Source organism: Tupaia chinensis, unplaced genomic scaffold, assembly GCF_000334495.1.
Source record: "Tupaia chinensis unplaced genomic scaffold, TupChi_1.0 Scaffold000248_1, whole genome shotgun sequence".
Lineage (NCBI taxonomy): Eukaryota > Metazoa > Chordata > Mammalia > Scandentia > Tupaiidae > Tupaia > Tupaia belangeri.
In genome coordinates, this window is record NW_006159726.1 from 4,622,697 (window position 1) to 4,633,801 (window position 11,105).

Below are 11,105 nucleotides of genomic sequence, written 5' to 3' on the forward strand. Positions count from 1 at the left end.
GTCACAGAAGGACCAGAAACCACTACAGAGGCACAAGAAACATGAGAAACCAAGAAAATCTCTCTCCCCTAAGGGAAAAGAACCATCCCTCATCATCCACAGACAGCACAGTAGGACGCGTGGAAATGTCCAATAGGGAATTCAGAATATTTGTAGTGACAAAATTCAACGAGATGCAAGAGCTGAGAGATAATGAACTCTAGAAGATGCAGGGGAAAAAAGACAAGGTGGCTTTCAACTAAGGTGGATCTCAACAGAAAGGAGCTGGCGACCGTTCGCACTGTCTGTAGTCACGCCCAGAACATGATCGAGGGTGTTACACTGGGCTTCCGCTACGAGACGAGGTCTGTGTGCGCTCATTTCCCCATCAATGTCGTTATTCAGGAGAACGGGTCTCTTATTGAAATCAGAAATTTCTTGGGTGAAAAATACATCCGGAGAGGGAACCAGCAGTTAGCGTAATGGCTATGTCACTGGACTCCCACGTAGTCGACCACGGTTCACGTCCCGGACCCGGTGGCTTAAAACTCACGCCGGGCGCGTGTGTGTGCGTGCCCAAGATCCCAGGAGAAGAATGGAGGAGAAGGGATTGCGGCGTGACCATCCCCCCTTGGGGATGATTTCTCGCTTTCTGTCTCTATGTCTCTCTCTGTCTGGCGAGCGCACGTGCCCTATAGTGAAAACCTCTCAAAAAAAAAAAAAAATACTTCCGGAGGGTTCGAATGCAACCAGGTGTTGCTTATTCAGTATCTTAAGCCCAGAAAGGTGAGTTGATCCTTGAAGGCAATGATATCGAACTTGTTTCAAATTCAGCTGCTTTGATGCAGCAAGCCACGACAGTTAAAAATAAGGATATAAGAAAATTCTGGGATGGTATCTATGTCTCTGAGAAGGGTACAGTTCAGTAGGCTGATGAGTAAGATCTAAGCGTTCTCCAGCTACAATAACAAGCCGGATCGTTTCTAAGGCCTTCATATGACATTTTAAAGATGATAATAAAAGACAACGATTATTTTGAAATTTTCTTAGGCTGATTATCCTTTTCCAACTACTTGGCAAGTAAGCAATTGAGGAGTAAAGAATTACTCCTTGTAATAGGAGTACGCTAAGAACAATACAGAATTCCCAATCAGGAAAAAAAATTAATAAAAAGTCAAAGAATGCAAGTGAGCAGATGACAAGTGGTTAAGGCAATGAACTACCACATGGTCGACTGCAGTTCAAGTCCCGGACCCCGTGACTTGAAACTCACACTGAGCACGTGTGTGTGCATGCCCAAAATCCAGAAAGGAGAATGAAGAAGGAATTGTGGTGTGGCCATCCCCCCCAAAGGGTGATTTCTCGCTTTCTGTCTCTGTCTCTCCGGCGAACGCAGGCACCCTATAGCAAAAATTGCTAAAAAGAAAAAGTCAAAGATTCCTTCAAAGATAGAGTTAAGGGCCAGTCGGTTTGCCTGGTGGTTAAGATAGCTGGATCTCACATGGCCAACTATGTGTTCGAGTCCCAGACTCAGAGGCTTCACAAACACACTGGGCACATGTGCATCCATGTCCAAAATCCTGACAAGAGGGGGAAATGGAGGAGAAGGGATTATGATGTAATCATTCCCCGTGTGGTGGGAGGTGCTTCCTCACTCTCCTTCTCTCTCTCTGTCTCTCTCTCTGTCTCTCTCTCTCTCTCTCTCTGGCAAGTGCATGCACCCTCTGGCAAAATTTGAAGGAAAGAAAAAAGAGTTGAGGGAAATCTTCTAAAAATAGAATAAAAATACAAAGATGGAAAAGATGAGAAAATTCGAGTATTCATTCAGGAGTTCTAGCATCCAATCTATGCTCTTCATTCCATAAAGACAGAAAATGAAGGAAAAGAAATGATAAAAAGCAAAACCAACAACAACAACAACAACAACAAACTATGATATTGTGGTTCCTGGAACTGGCGTCTCCAGACTAAAAGAGCATCCCAAGTATCAAACTAATGAATGAGGGTAAAAAGACCTTCAAGAAGATACATCAATTAATTTTAGAATACCAAAGACAAACTAGAAGATCCTAAAATTCTAAGATCCTAAAGATATACAAAAGAACAGGGATGGAAAGAAAATTGGACTTCTCAACACAAATACTGAATGCCGGCAGGCGCCTTCAATATTTGACAGGGGAATTATTTTCAACCTAGTATTCTCTACCCAATCAAAAAAAAAATCATCAAGTGGAAAGTAAACTAAGACATTTTCAGAAAGACATACTCTCAAAGTACACTTCCAGTGTATGCTTTCTTTTCTTTTTTTCTATTAAGTAATTTATTTTACATTCATTCACTGAACATCATCAAAGTATGCAAAATGCAGTTTCCCATCCAGAATATACTGTACAGTGGCTTAGTCATACACGTTATTGTCAAGAAATAACTTTCTGTTTCTTGTGGGGTTCTTTGCATTTATCCCAATGTTTCAATACATTCAATCACATATGCATTTCTTGTTTCAAGTATATATATATAATATATATTATATATATATCCATTTCTCACCCTCTGCCATTTCCCACCCTCCTCCCACAGTGTATCTGGTATCTGCAGTTGCTTTCCATTCCTTTTTTCTTCCCTCCCCCACATTTTATTGGTTAACAAAATATCTTAATTGACCTAACTACTTTCAGTAGCAAGTTCAGCTGATACATAAATATCTATGAACAAATGTTTGACTTTAGGCATGAAACTGTGAGTAGAATGAATATACTATAAAATAGCGCTTAGCTGAGGCTGTAGTTTATGAATATACTACAAAATAGTATTTCCTCTTTCAGATCATGCAAGAACTTCCTCACCTCCTCGAACACCTCAGCTCTGGTCATTAGGTATTTTTAAATATTTTTTTAATTTCAAGAAGGCAGATTTTTTAAGATTTATTTATTTATTTAACTCTATTTGTTATTATTATTTTTAAATTTGACTAGAAAGAGACAGAGAGAGAGAAAGAGAAAGCAAGAAAGCAAGCCACCAGGTCCAGGATTTGAACTGTGGTTGGCCATGTGGGAATCCAGCACCCTTAACACCATGTCACCTGCCGGCCCACAAAAAAGGCAGTTTTAGCTTTAATAAATTAAAATACAAAATGTTAAGAGAACTTTGCTTAAGACTTAAATCCAGGAAATAAGCTAGGATTCTGTTCAAATAGTAGGTACATGGATCTGTAGACAATTCAAGAGAAGACAAGAATCCTTATCTTTGGAGTACAAAGTATAGAAAAAGATCAGTATTGTTTTAGTCAAAAGTCATAAAATTCCATTTCACCAGCTCAGTGTCATGTACTTAATCTAATTTCTGTTGTGGTATGAGCTTTCCATTTAAATTCTGAAAGATAATATTCAACTCCAGACTTGTCCCTACCATTAAGCTGGCCCTTTTCTTAGATGTTTTTGAACTCTTATTTCTGTGTGTCTGACTTTAGTTTTCCTGATATAGCACTCCCTTCAGAACCTCTTGGAGAGCTGGTGTGGTGTCAGTAAATTCTTTCAGTTTTGTTTTGTTTGTTTTTAATCCGAGAATGTTCTTGTCTTCTCTTCCTATATGAAAGATAATCTTGTTGGGTATAGAATTCTTGGTTGAAATTGTTTTTCACTCAACACTTTGAATATATTTTCCCATTCTTTCCTTGCTCGCATTGTTTCCACGAGAGGCCCACTGTTAGCCTGATGGGATATCCTTTGTAGGTAACTTGTTGTTTCTCTCTTGGCGGTCTTAGTATCTTGTCTTTGTCATTTTGGTCAATCCGGCTATAATGTATGTGTCTTGGAGAAGATATTCTTGGGTTGATTCTATGTGGGGTCCTTTGTATTTCTTGGGTCTGGATCTTTGAATGCCTTTCTAGATTTGGAAAGTTTTCTTCCAGGATTTTCGTGGAATCGATTATCAATGTCCTTATTAGTCTCTTCACCTTCTGGGATATTGATTATCTGGATGTTTGGATGTTTAATGGTATCTAGTATTTCTCTTACATTATTCTCATTTTTGGGGGGTGACTATTTTCTCAGTCTTTGTGGTGGATTTTTCTAGGCCAGTGATTCTGTCTTCTACATCTGAGATTCAATCTTCTGTATAATCTAGTCTGCTTTTAATACTTTCAAGGGAGGTTTTGACTTCCTGTATTACAGCCTTCATCTTTAATAGTTCCATTTTATTATTTTTTATTTATTTTTATTTTTTTAGAGGTTTTTGCTATAGGGCACGTGTACTCGCCAGAAAGACAGAGAGAGACAGAAAGCAAGAAATCACTCCCCACAGGGGATGGCCACGCCACAATCCCTTCTCCTCCATTCTCCTCTCGGGATCTTGGGCACACATGCACATGTGCCCGGCGTGAGTTTACACCACTGAGTTAGGGACTCGAACCGCAGTCGACTACATGGGAGTCCAGCAACATAGCCATTACACCAACTGCTGGTCCCTGATTATTTTTTTATGACATGTATTTCCTCTTTCAGATCATGCAAGAACTTCCTCACCTCCTGGAACACCTTAGCTCTAGTCTCCTGCCTCTTCTGGAGTTCATTGTCTTCTCTTGCATCTCTGCTAGCTTTATCACTATGAATATTCTAAATTATTTACCAGATCGTCTCTCTGATCAAACTGGAAAATAATAATGATAATAATAATAATAAATAAAGTTAAAATAAAATAATTCTTTAAAAAATAAATTTAAAAAAATTATTTACCAGAAACTTAAAAAAGTTCCACTGTGGATGAAAAGGAGTTATTCTTTTCTTTTTCCTTGTAGTGAAGGTATTCTCTTGGTTTCTCATATTTCTTGTGCTTCTGCAGTGATTTCTAGTCATCAGATTGGTTATACATTTATTCCTAATTTCTAGAAGTTCAATCTGAGTGTTCATGGGCATGCAGGAGGAGGTGATCTGCAATCTTTTTGCTGTTCCATTTTTATCCCTTTGTGCAGCAGATTCAGTGGATATTAAGGAATATGTTGACCCTAATAGTATTCGGATGTTGGGCTACAGTTCCCTTAGATCTGTCTAGACACTCAGTGCATGGAGGCTTAAAAATCTTTTAAAAAGAGAAACCACTAGTTCTCAGCTACAATGGAGGAGTCTTCTTCTGAAGGCCTGCCCTTTACCTTTCCACTTGAGACTAGGGGCTGGAGGCTGAATTTTCAGTAGACAAGCTTCATTTCTCTTATTCCCTGAAAGCACTCCCATGTATGCTTTCTTAGGAAGCCTCTGGAGAATAAGCACCAGAAAAGTAAACAAGTAAAAACAAAAGTGAGAAAAAAGTGATCCTGGAAACAGTGGTCCAATATGGAAGATAAAAGTCAGGGAGTACTGAGATAATGACTAAGAGAAGTGATGGCTGTGGTTGTGCAGCAGACCTAGAAAAAAAAGAGTTGGAAAGGAAGAGAGAGAGTGGGAAGTATCTCCAGGAAAAAAAGACTGAGGTATCCGTGCATGTAGAAAGTATATGGATTGACTTGTGATAGTGATAGTGCAGGATTTGGGATGGTAATGTTAGCTACAAGTGGCATAGTGGTTGAGGAACTCAACTTCCATATGGTTGACCAGGTTTGAGTCCCAAACCTGGCAGCTTAAAACTCATGCCAGGCATATGTGCACGTGTGCCCAAGATCCGTGCCCAAGATCCTTAGAGGAGAATGAAGGAGAGGGGACTGTGGTGCGGCCATTCCCCCTGGGAGTGATTTCTCACTTTCTATCTCTCTATCTCTCCAGCAAGTGCATGTTCCCTATAGCAACAATCCCTTTTTTCTTTTTTTGGAGAGGTTTTTCACTATAGGGCGCGTGCACTCTCCAGACAGACAGAGAGAGACATAAAGACAGAAAGCGAGAAATCATCCCCCAGAGGGGATGGTCACGCCACAGTCCCTTCTCCTCCATTCTCCTCTCGGGATCTTGGGCACGCACGCACACGCGCCCGGCGTGAGTTTTAAGCCACCGGGTCCGGTACGCAAACCGCAGTTGACTACGTGGGAGTCCAGCGACATAGCCATTATGCTAACTGCTGGTTCCCTGCAACAATCTCTTTAAAAAAAGAAAGAAAGAAAGAAGAAAGAAAGAAAGAGAAAGAAAGAAAGAAAGAAAGAAAGAAAGAAAGAAAGAAAGAAAGAAAGAAAGAAAGAAAGAAAAAAGAGAGAGAGAGAGAGAGGAAGGAAGGAAGGAAGGAAGGAAGGAAGGAAGGAAGGAAGGAAGGAGAAAGAAAGAAAGAAGAAAGAAAGAAAGAAGAAAGAAAGAAAAAGAAAAAGAAAGAAAAGGAAAGGAAAGGAAACCAGGCAAATGCCTATGGAGAACAGTGTCTGTCCTACTGCCAGTTCTTAAAGCTGGATCAATGAACCATGAACCTCTCTGAACTATCTGACTGATGTTCCTAGGCAGTATTTTAGGATTAATACCATTACCATTAATATTCCTAAACTGTATGATGTTGTCATAAAATCTGTGAAGGCAAAGACTTCATTTTTCTTCTTTAAAGCAAATACCCTAGGGAACCAGCAGTTAGCATAATGGCTATGTCGCTGGACTCCCACGTAGTCGACCACGGTTCGTGTCCCGGACCCGGTGGCTTAAAACTCACGCCAGGCGCGTGTGCGTGCGTGCCCAAGATCCCGAGAGGAGAATGGAGGAGAAGGGATTGCGGCGTGACCATCCCCCCTGGGGGGTGATTTCTCGCTTTCTGTCTCTATGTCTCTCTCTGTCTGTCTGGCGAGTGCATGCGCCCTACAGTGAAAATCTCTCAAAAAAAAAAAAAAAAAAGCAAATACCCTAGAATAGTGCCTGAAATTTGGTAGAATCTCAATAAACACTTATGAGAAACTTTAAAAACAGCTAAATAAAAAAAATCAAAGCAATTATAAACTCCAGGAAAAATGAAGGTGTAACAGTCATTATTTTCTGTCTCCCAAAAGCCATCCTTTTTTTCTTCTTGGCTAATGGAGACCCAGTTTTATTTAGGTATAGGTGAGCTTTCTCTACCTCAGAAGTGTTGAAGCTTCTCTTTATTCCCCAGAGGGAGAATCCCTATTAGCCAAAGACAATTATGGTCATTTATTCCCTTCGATGGTGATTGGTTTACAACTAAACAAGTGGCAGACACAGTTCTGGCCAATAAGACCTGAGAAGAAGTCTGCTGTGAAGTTTCTAGGGAAGTTCTCACTATTAAGAAAACAACAGGAAGACAGGACATTCTCTCTTCGAGCCAATGAATGCAGCTGCTTCAGCCCTTTCGTGACAATGAGGAAGCAAGAGGACCAAAGCCCACAGCTGAAGATGACATAGCAGAAATATCGGAAAGACCTGGATCTTTGCTGATGTCATTGAGGCACTGAATTAACCAACCCTGAAACTTTCTAAGCTTTTGACTTCTTATTATATGAGGTGATCAACCTCATTACTGTTTAAGTTATTTTGAGTTGACCCTTCTATCACTGGCAACAAAAACACCCAAACTGTCATATGCTGTTGATTAGCTACCCATTCTCAACCCTCTTCTCTACTACAGAGGCTGAAAATGTCAGATATTAGCTTTCCCAGCTTCCCAGACAGTGAGGAGCTCTAGCGGCCTAGTTCTGACCCCTGAGCTGTAAGAAGTCCACTTAAAGCTATAGGAAAAGAATCCCTCCCACAGCAAAATAAAAGAGAAAGAGAGAGGGGAGGAGAAATTGCTTTTTCTTCCTTCTTTGAGTGATGTAGTGTGAAATGTGACTCTTGGAGTTGTGTCACCCATCTTAAGGCTTTCCAGAGCAAAACCGATTATGAAAGCCAAGCCACTGAGGACGGTGAGTGAACGGAGGGAAGGGACTGTGTTTTGGTGACATTTCCAAACCCTGGCTTACCTACTCACCTGTATGTATGTGTATGTATGTATTGTATGTATTTTTGGCCAGAGAGCACATACACTGTCAGAGGGCACATGCACAAGGGAGAGAGAAAGCCCCTCCATGGAGCATAATGATGCTATAATGCTTTTTCCTGTTTTTCTTTTTTTTTCATCACATCAGGAGTTGGGGCACACACACATGCCTGGCATGTTTTTCAAGCCATCAGGGCCAGGATTCAAACCGTACTCAGCCATGTGGGCCCCAGCTCTCTTAACCACTGAGCTACAGGAGCTAACTTCTCACCTTAACACTTCTTACTAAGGAAGCAAGGAAGAGCCTTATGATTGAAGCCACTGCTGGTGAGATGAGTTTTCTGTTATTGCAACTTGGAGTGAGGGTCCTTATGCTATACTCACATTTTCAGAATTGTTGGGTAGGAGGAACCAGCAGTTAGCGTAATGGCTATGTCGCTGGACTCTCATATAGTCGACTGCAGTTCAAGTCCCGGACCCGGTGACTTAAAACTCACGCCAGGCGCGTGTGCGTGCGTGCCCAAGATCCCGAGAGGAGAATGGAGGAGAAGGGATTGTGGCGTGACCATCCCCCCTGGTGGGTGATTTCTCACTTTCTGTCTCTCTATCTCTCTCTGTCTTTCTGGCGAGCACACGCACCCTATAACAAAAACCTCTCCAAAAAAAAAAGAATTGTTAGGTAAGAAAGGAGATGAGACGATGGGGCAAGCCATAATCTAGCTTATATAGTCACTGAATTTACCAACAGTAAACATTTGCGTGGTCATAATAATATAAACGGTGACCATTGTTTTAACCAAAGGTTGTAAAATAACCCTGTTGGGAGAACAGAGGGAGGAAAATCGAGATCAGGTTGTGTGAAAAAGCCAAGTCTTTATCTCCATGACAGAAAGACCAGCAAATGGCATAATGGTTACATCGCTGGACTTTACATGGTCGACTGCGATTCAAGTCCCGGACCTGGTGGCTTGAAACTCACCCTAGGCAAGTGTGCATGTGCGCCCAAGATCCCGAGAGGAGAATGGAGAAGAAAGGATTACGGCATGGTCATCTCCCCTGGCGGGTGATTTCTTGCCTTCTGTTGCTCTGTCTCTCTCTGTCTCTCCAGCGAGCACATGCGCCCTATAGCAAAAATCTCTCTTACAAAAAAAAAAAAAAAAAAAAACAAAAAAAAAAAAAAAAAACAAGAAAGTCACAAGATCTCATTCTAAAAAACAGAAAACAGGGATGTAAGCACTGTCTTAGTTCATTATTGCATTACTAATAGAAATTACCTGAGACCGGGTAAATTTAAGAGCATAAGGGGTTGTTTTGTTTTGTTTTTGAGAGGTTTTTGCTATAGGGCGCGTGCGCTCGCCAGACAGACAGAGAGAGACATAGAGACACAGAGCAAGAAATCACCCCCCAAGGGGGGATGGCCACGCCGCAATCCTTTCTCCTCCATTCTCCTCTCAGGATCTTGGGCACGCACGCACACGTGCCCAGCGTGAGTTCTAAGCCACCAGGTCCAGGACTCGAACCGCGGTCGACTATGTGGGAGTCCAGCAACATAGCCATTACGCTAACTGCTGGTTCCTAAGGGTTTATTTTGACACATAATTCTGGTGACTGGAAAGTCGGAAGGCATAACCTGGTATCATGCCAGCTTACAACATGGCCAATAGAAACGAAGAGGATGGCACGTGTTGCAGACAGAGAGCAACTTTTGTTCTCTCTCTCTTTCTCTCTTTTTGCTAGAAGGTATATGCGCTCCTCACAGGGGGAGAGAGGGAGAGAAAAAAGCACCACCCATGGGGGAATGATCACATCACAATCCCTTCTCCTCCATTGTCCCCCCCCCCCAATTAAATTGTGGGCATGCACACCCACACACAGCCAGTGTGTTTCTCAAGCTGCTGGGTCCAGGACTTCAATCACATGGTTAATCACGTGGGACCTGGCCACTTAACCACCAGGCCACAGAGCCCGCCTGATCTCTCTTCCATATCAACGAGCTCTCACAAGAACTGACCCCATTTCCTAAGAGCTAGAACTCACAAGACATCATTCATCTAAGTGTCATCTCCATGATGCAATCACCACGATCCAATCATTACTCACCAGGCCTCTTCACTTCTCAACATCAAATTCCAGAACATGAAAACTTTGGGGGACAAATGGTCATCCAAACCATAATAAGAATATTGATTAGAAATGCAGACATATATATCAGGAGAAAGAGAGAAGGGCTGAAAGTATCTGCTTTCGAAGAGAAGCGAGTGAAGTGTGGAAAGCTGAGAGCAGGCAACTGCCAAGATTCATTATGAGCCTTTTAGTTACACTTGACTCTTTTTCCAAAATGAGTACTTATTTTCTGAGAATATCTAAAATCAATTTCAAATCAAATCAAATACTGTTACAGATTTGGAAACACATTTCATGGAAACAGTGGCAAAGAGAAACAAGCTAACAACAACAACAACAAGTGTGTGGTCGCCTCGTTGCTGACTCATTAATGTGCTCTAATGTCAGTTCATAATTAGAAACTTGAGTGGAAGTTATAAAGACCAGGCTGTTAGGGCTAGCCACATAGCACAGTAGTTCAACGCTGTGCATAGGGAGCTGGGTCCCACATGGCTGACTGCCGTTCAAATCCCTGCCTTGGCAGCTTGATAAACCACATCAGGCACATGTTCGTGAGTGCCAACATCCTGAAGGGAAGGAGGAATGGAGGAAAAAGGAATGCTGCGTGACCATACCCCACTCGGGGAGCACTTCTGCTCTTTGTCCAGTAAGTGCACATGCACTCTGGCAATTAAAAAAAAAAAAAAACGTGGGAATTAAAAAAAAAAAAAAAAAAAGGACAAGACATGGGGCCAGCAGGTGGTGTGGTGGTTAAGGCACTAGATTCCCACATGGTGGACCGCGGTTCGAGTCCCAGAACTTGCAGCTTGAAAATCATGACAGAAAGATAAATAAATAAATGTTAAATAAATAAATAAATCTCAGTATACAATATTGTCTTTAAAAAGAAAGAAAGAAAGAAAAAGAACAAGGCTGGGAGAGATGTATGGTAATGTGCATTTTTTTTTTTTTGGAGAGGTTTTCGGGTGTGTGCGCTCGCCAGACAGACAGAGAGAGACATAGAGACAGAAAGCGAGAAATCACCCCCCAGGGGGGATGGTCACGCCACTATCCCTTCTCGTCCACTCTCCTCTTGGGATCTTGGGCACACATGCACACGTACCCGGTGTGAGTTC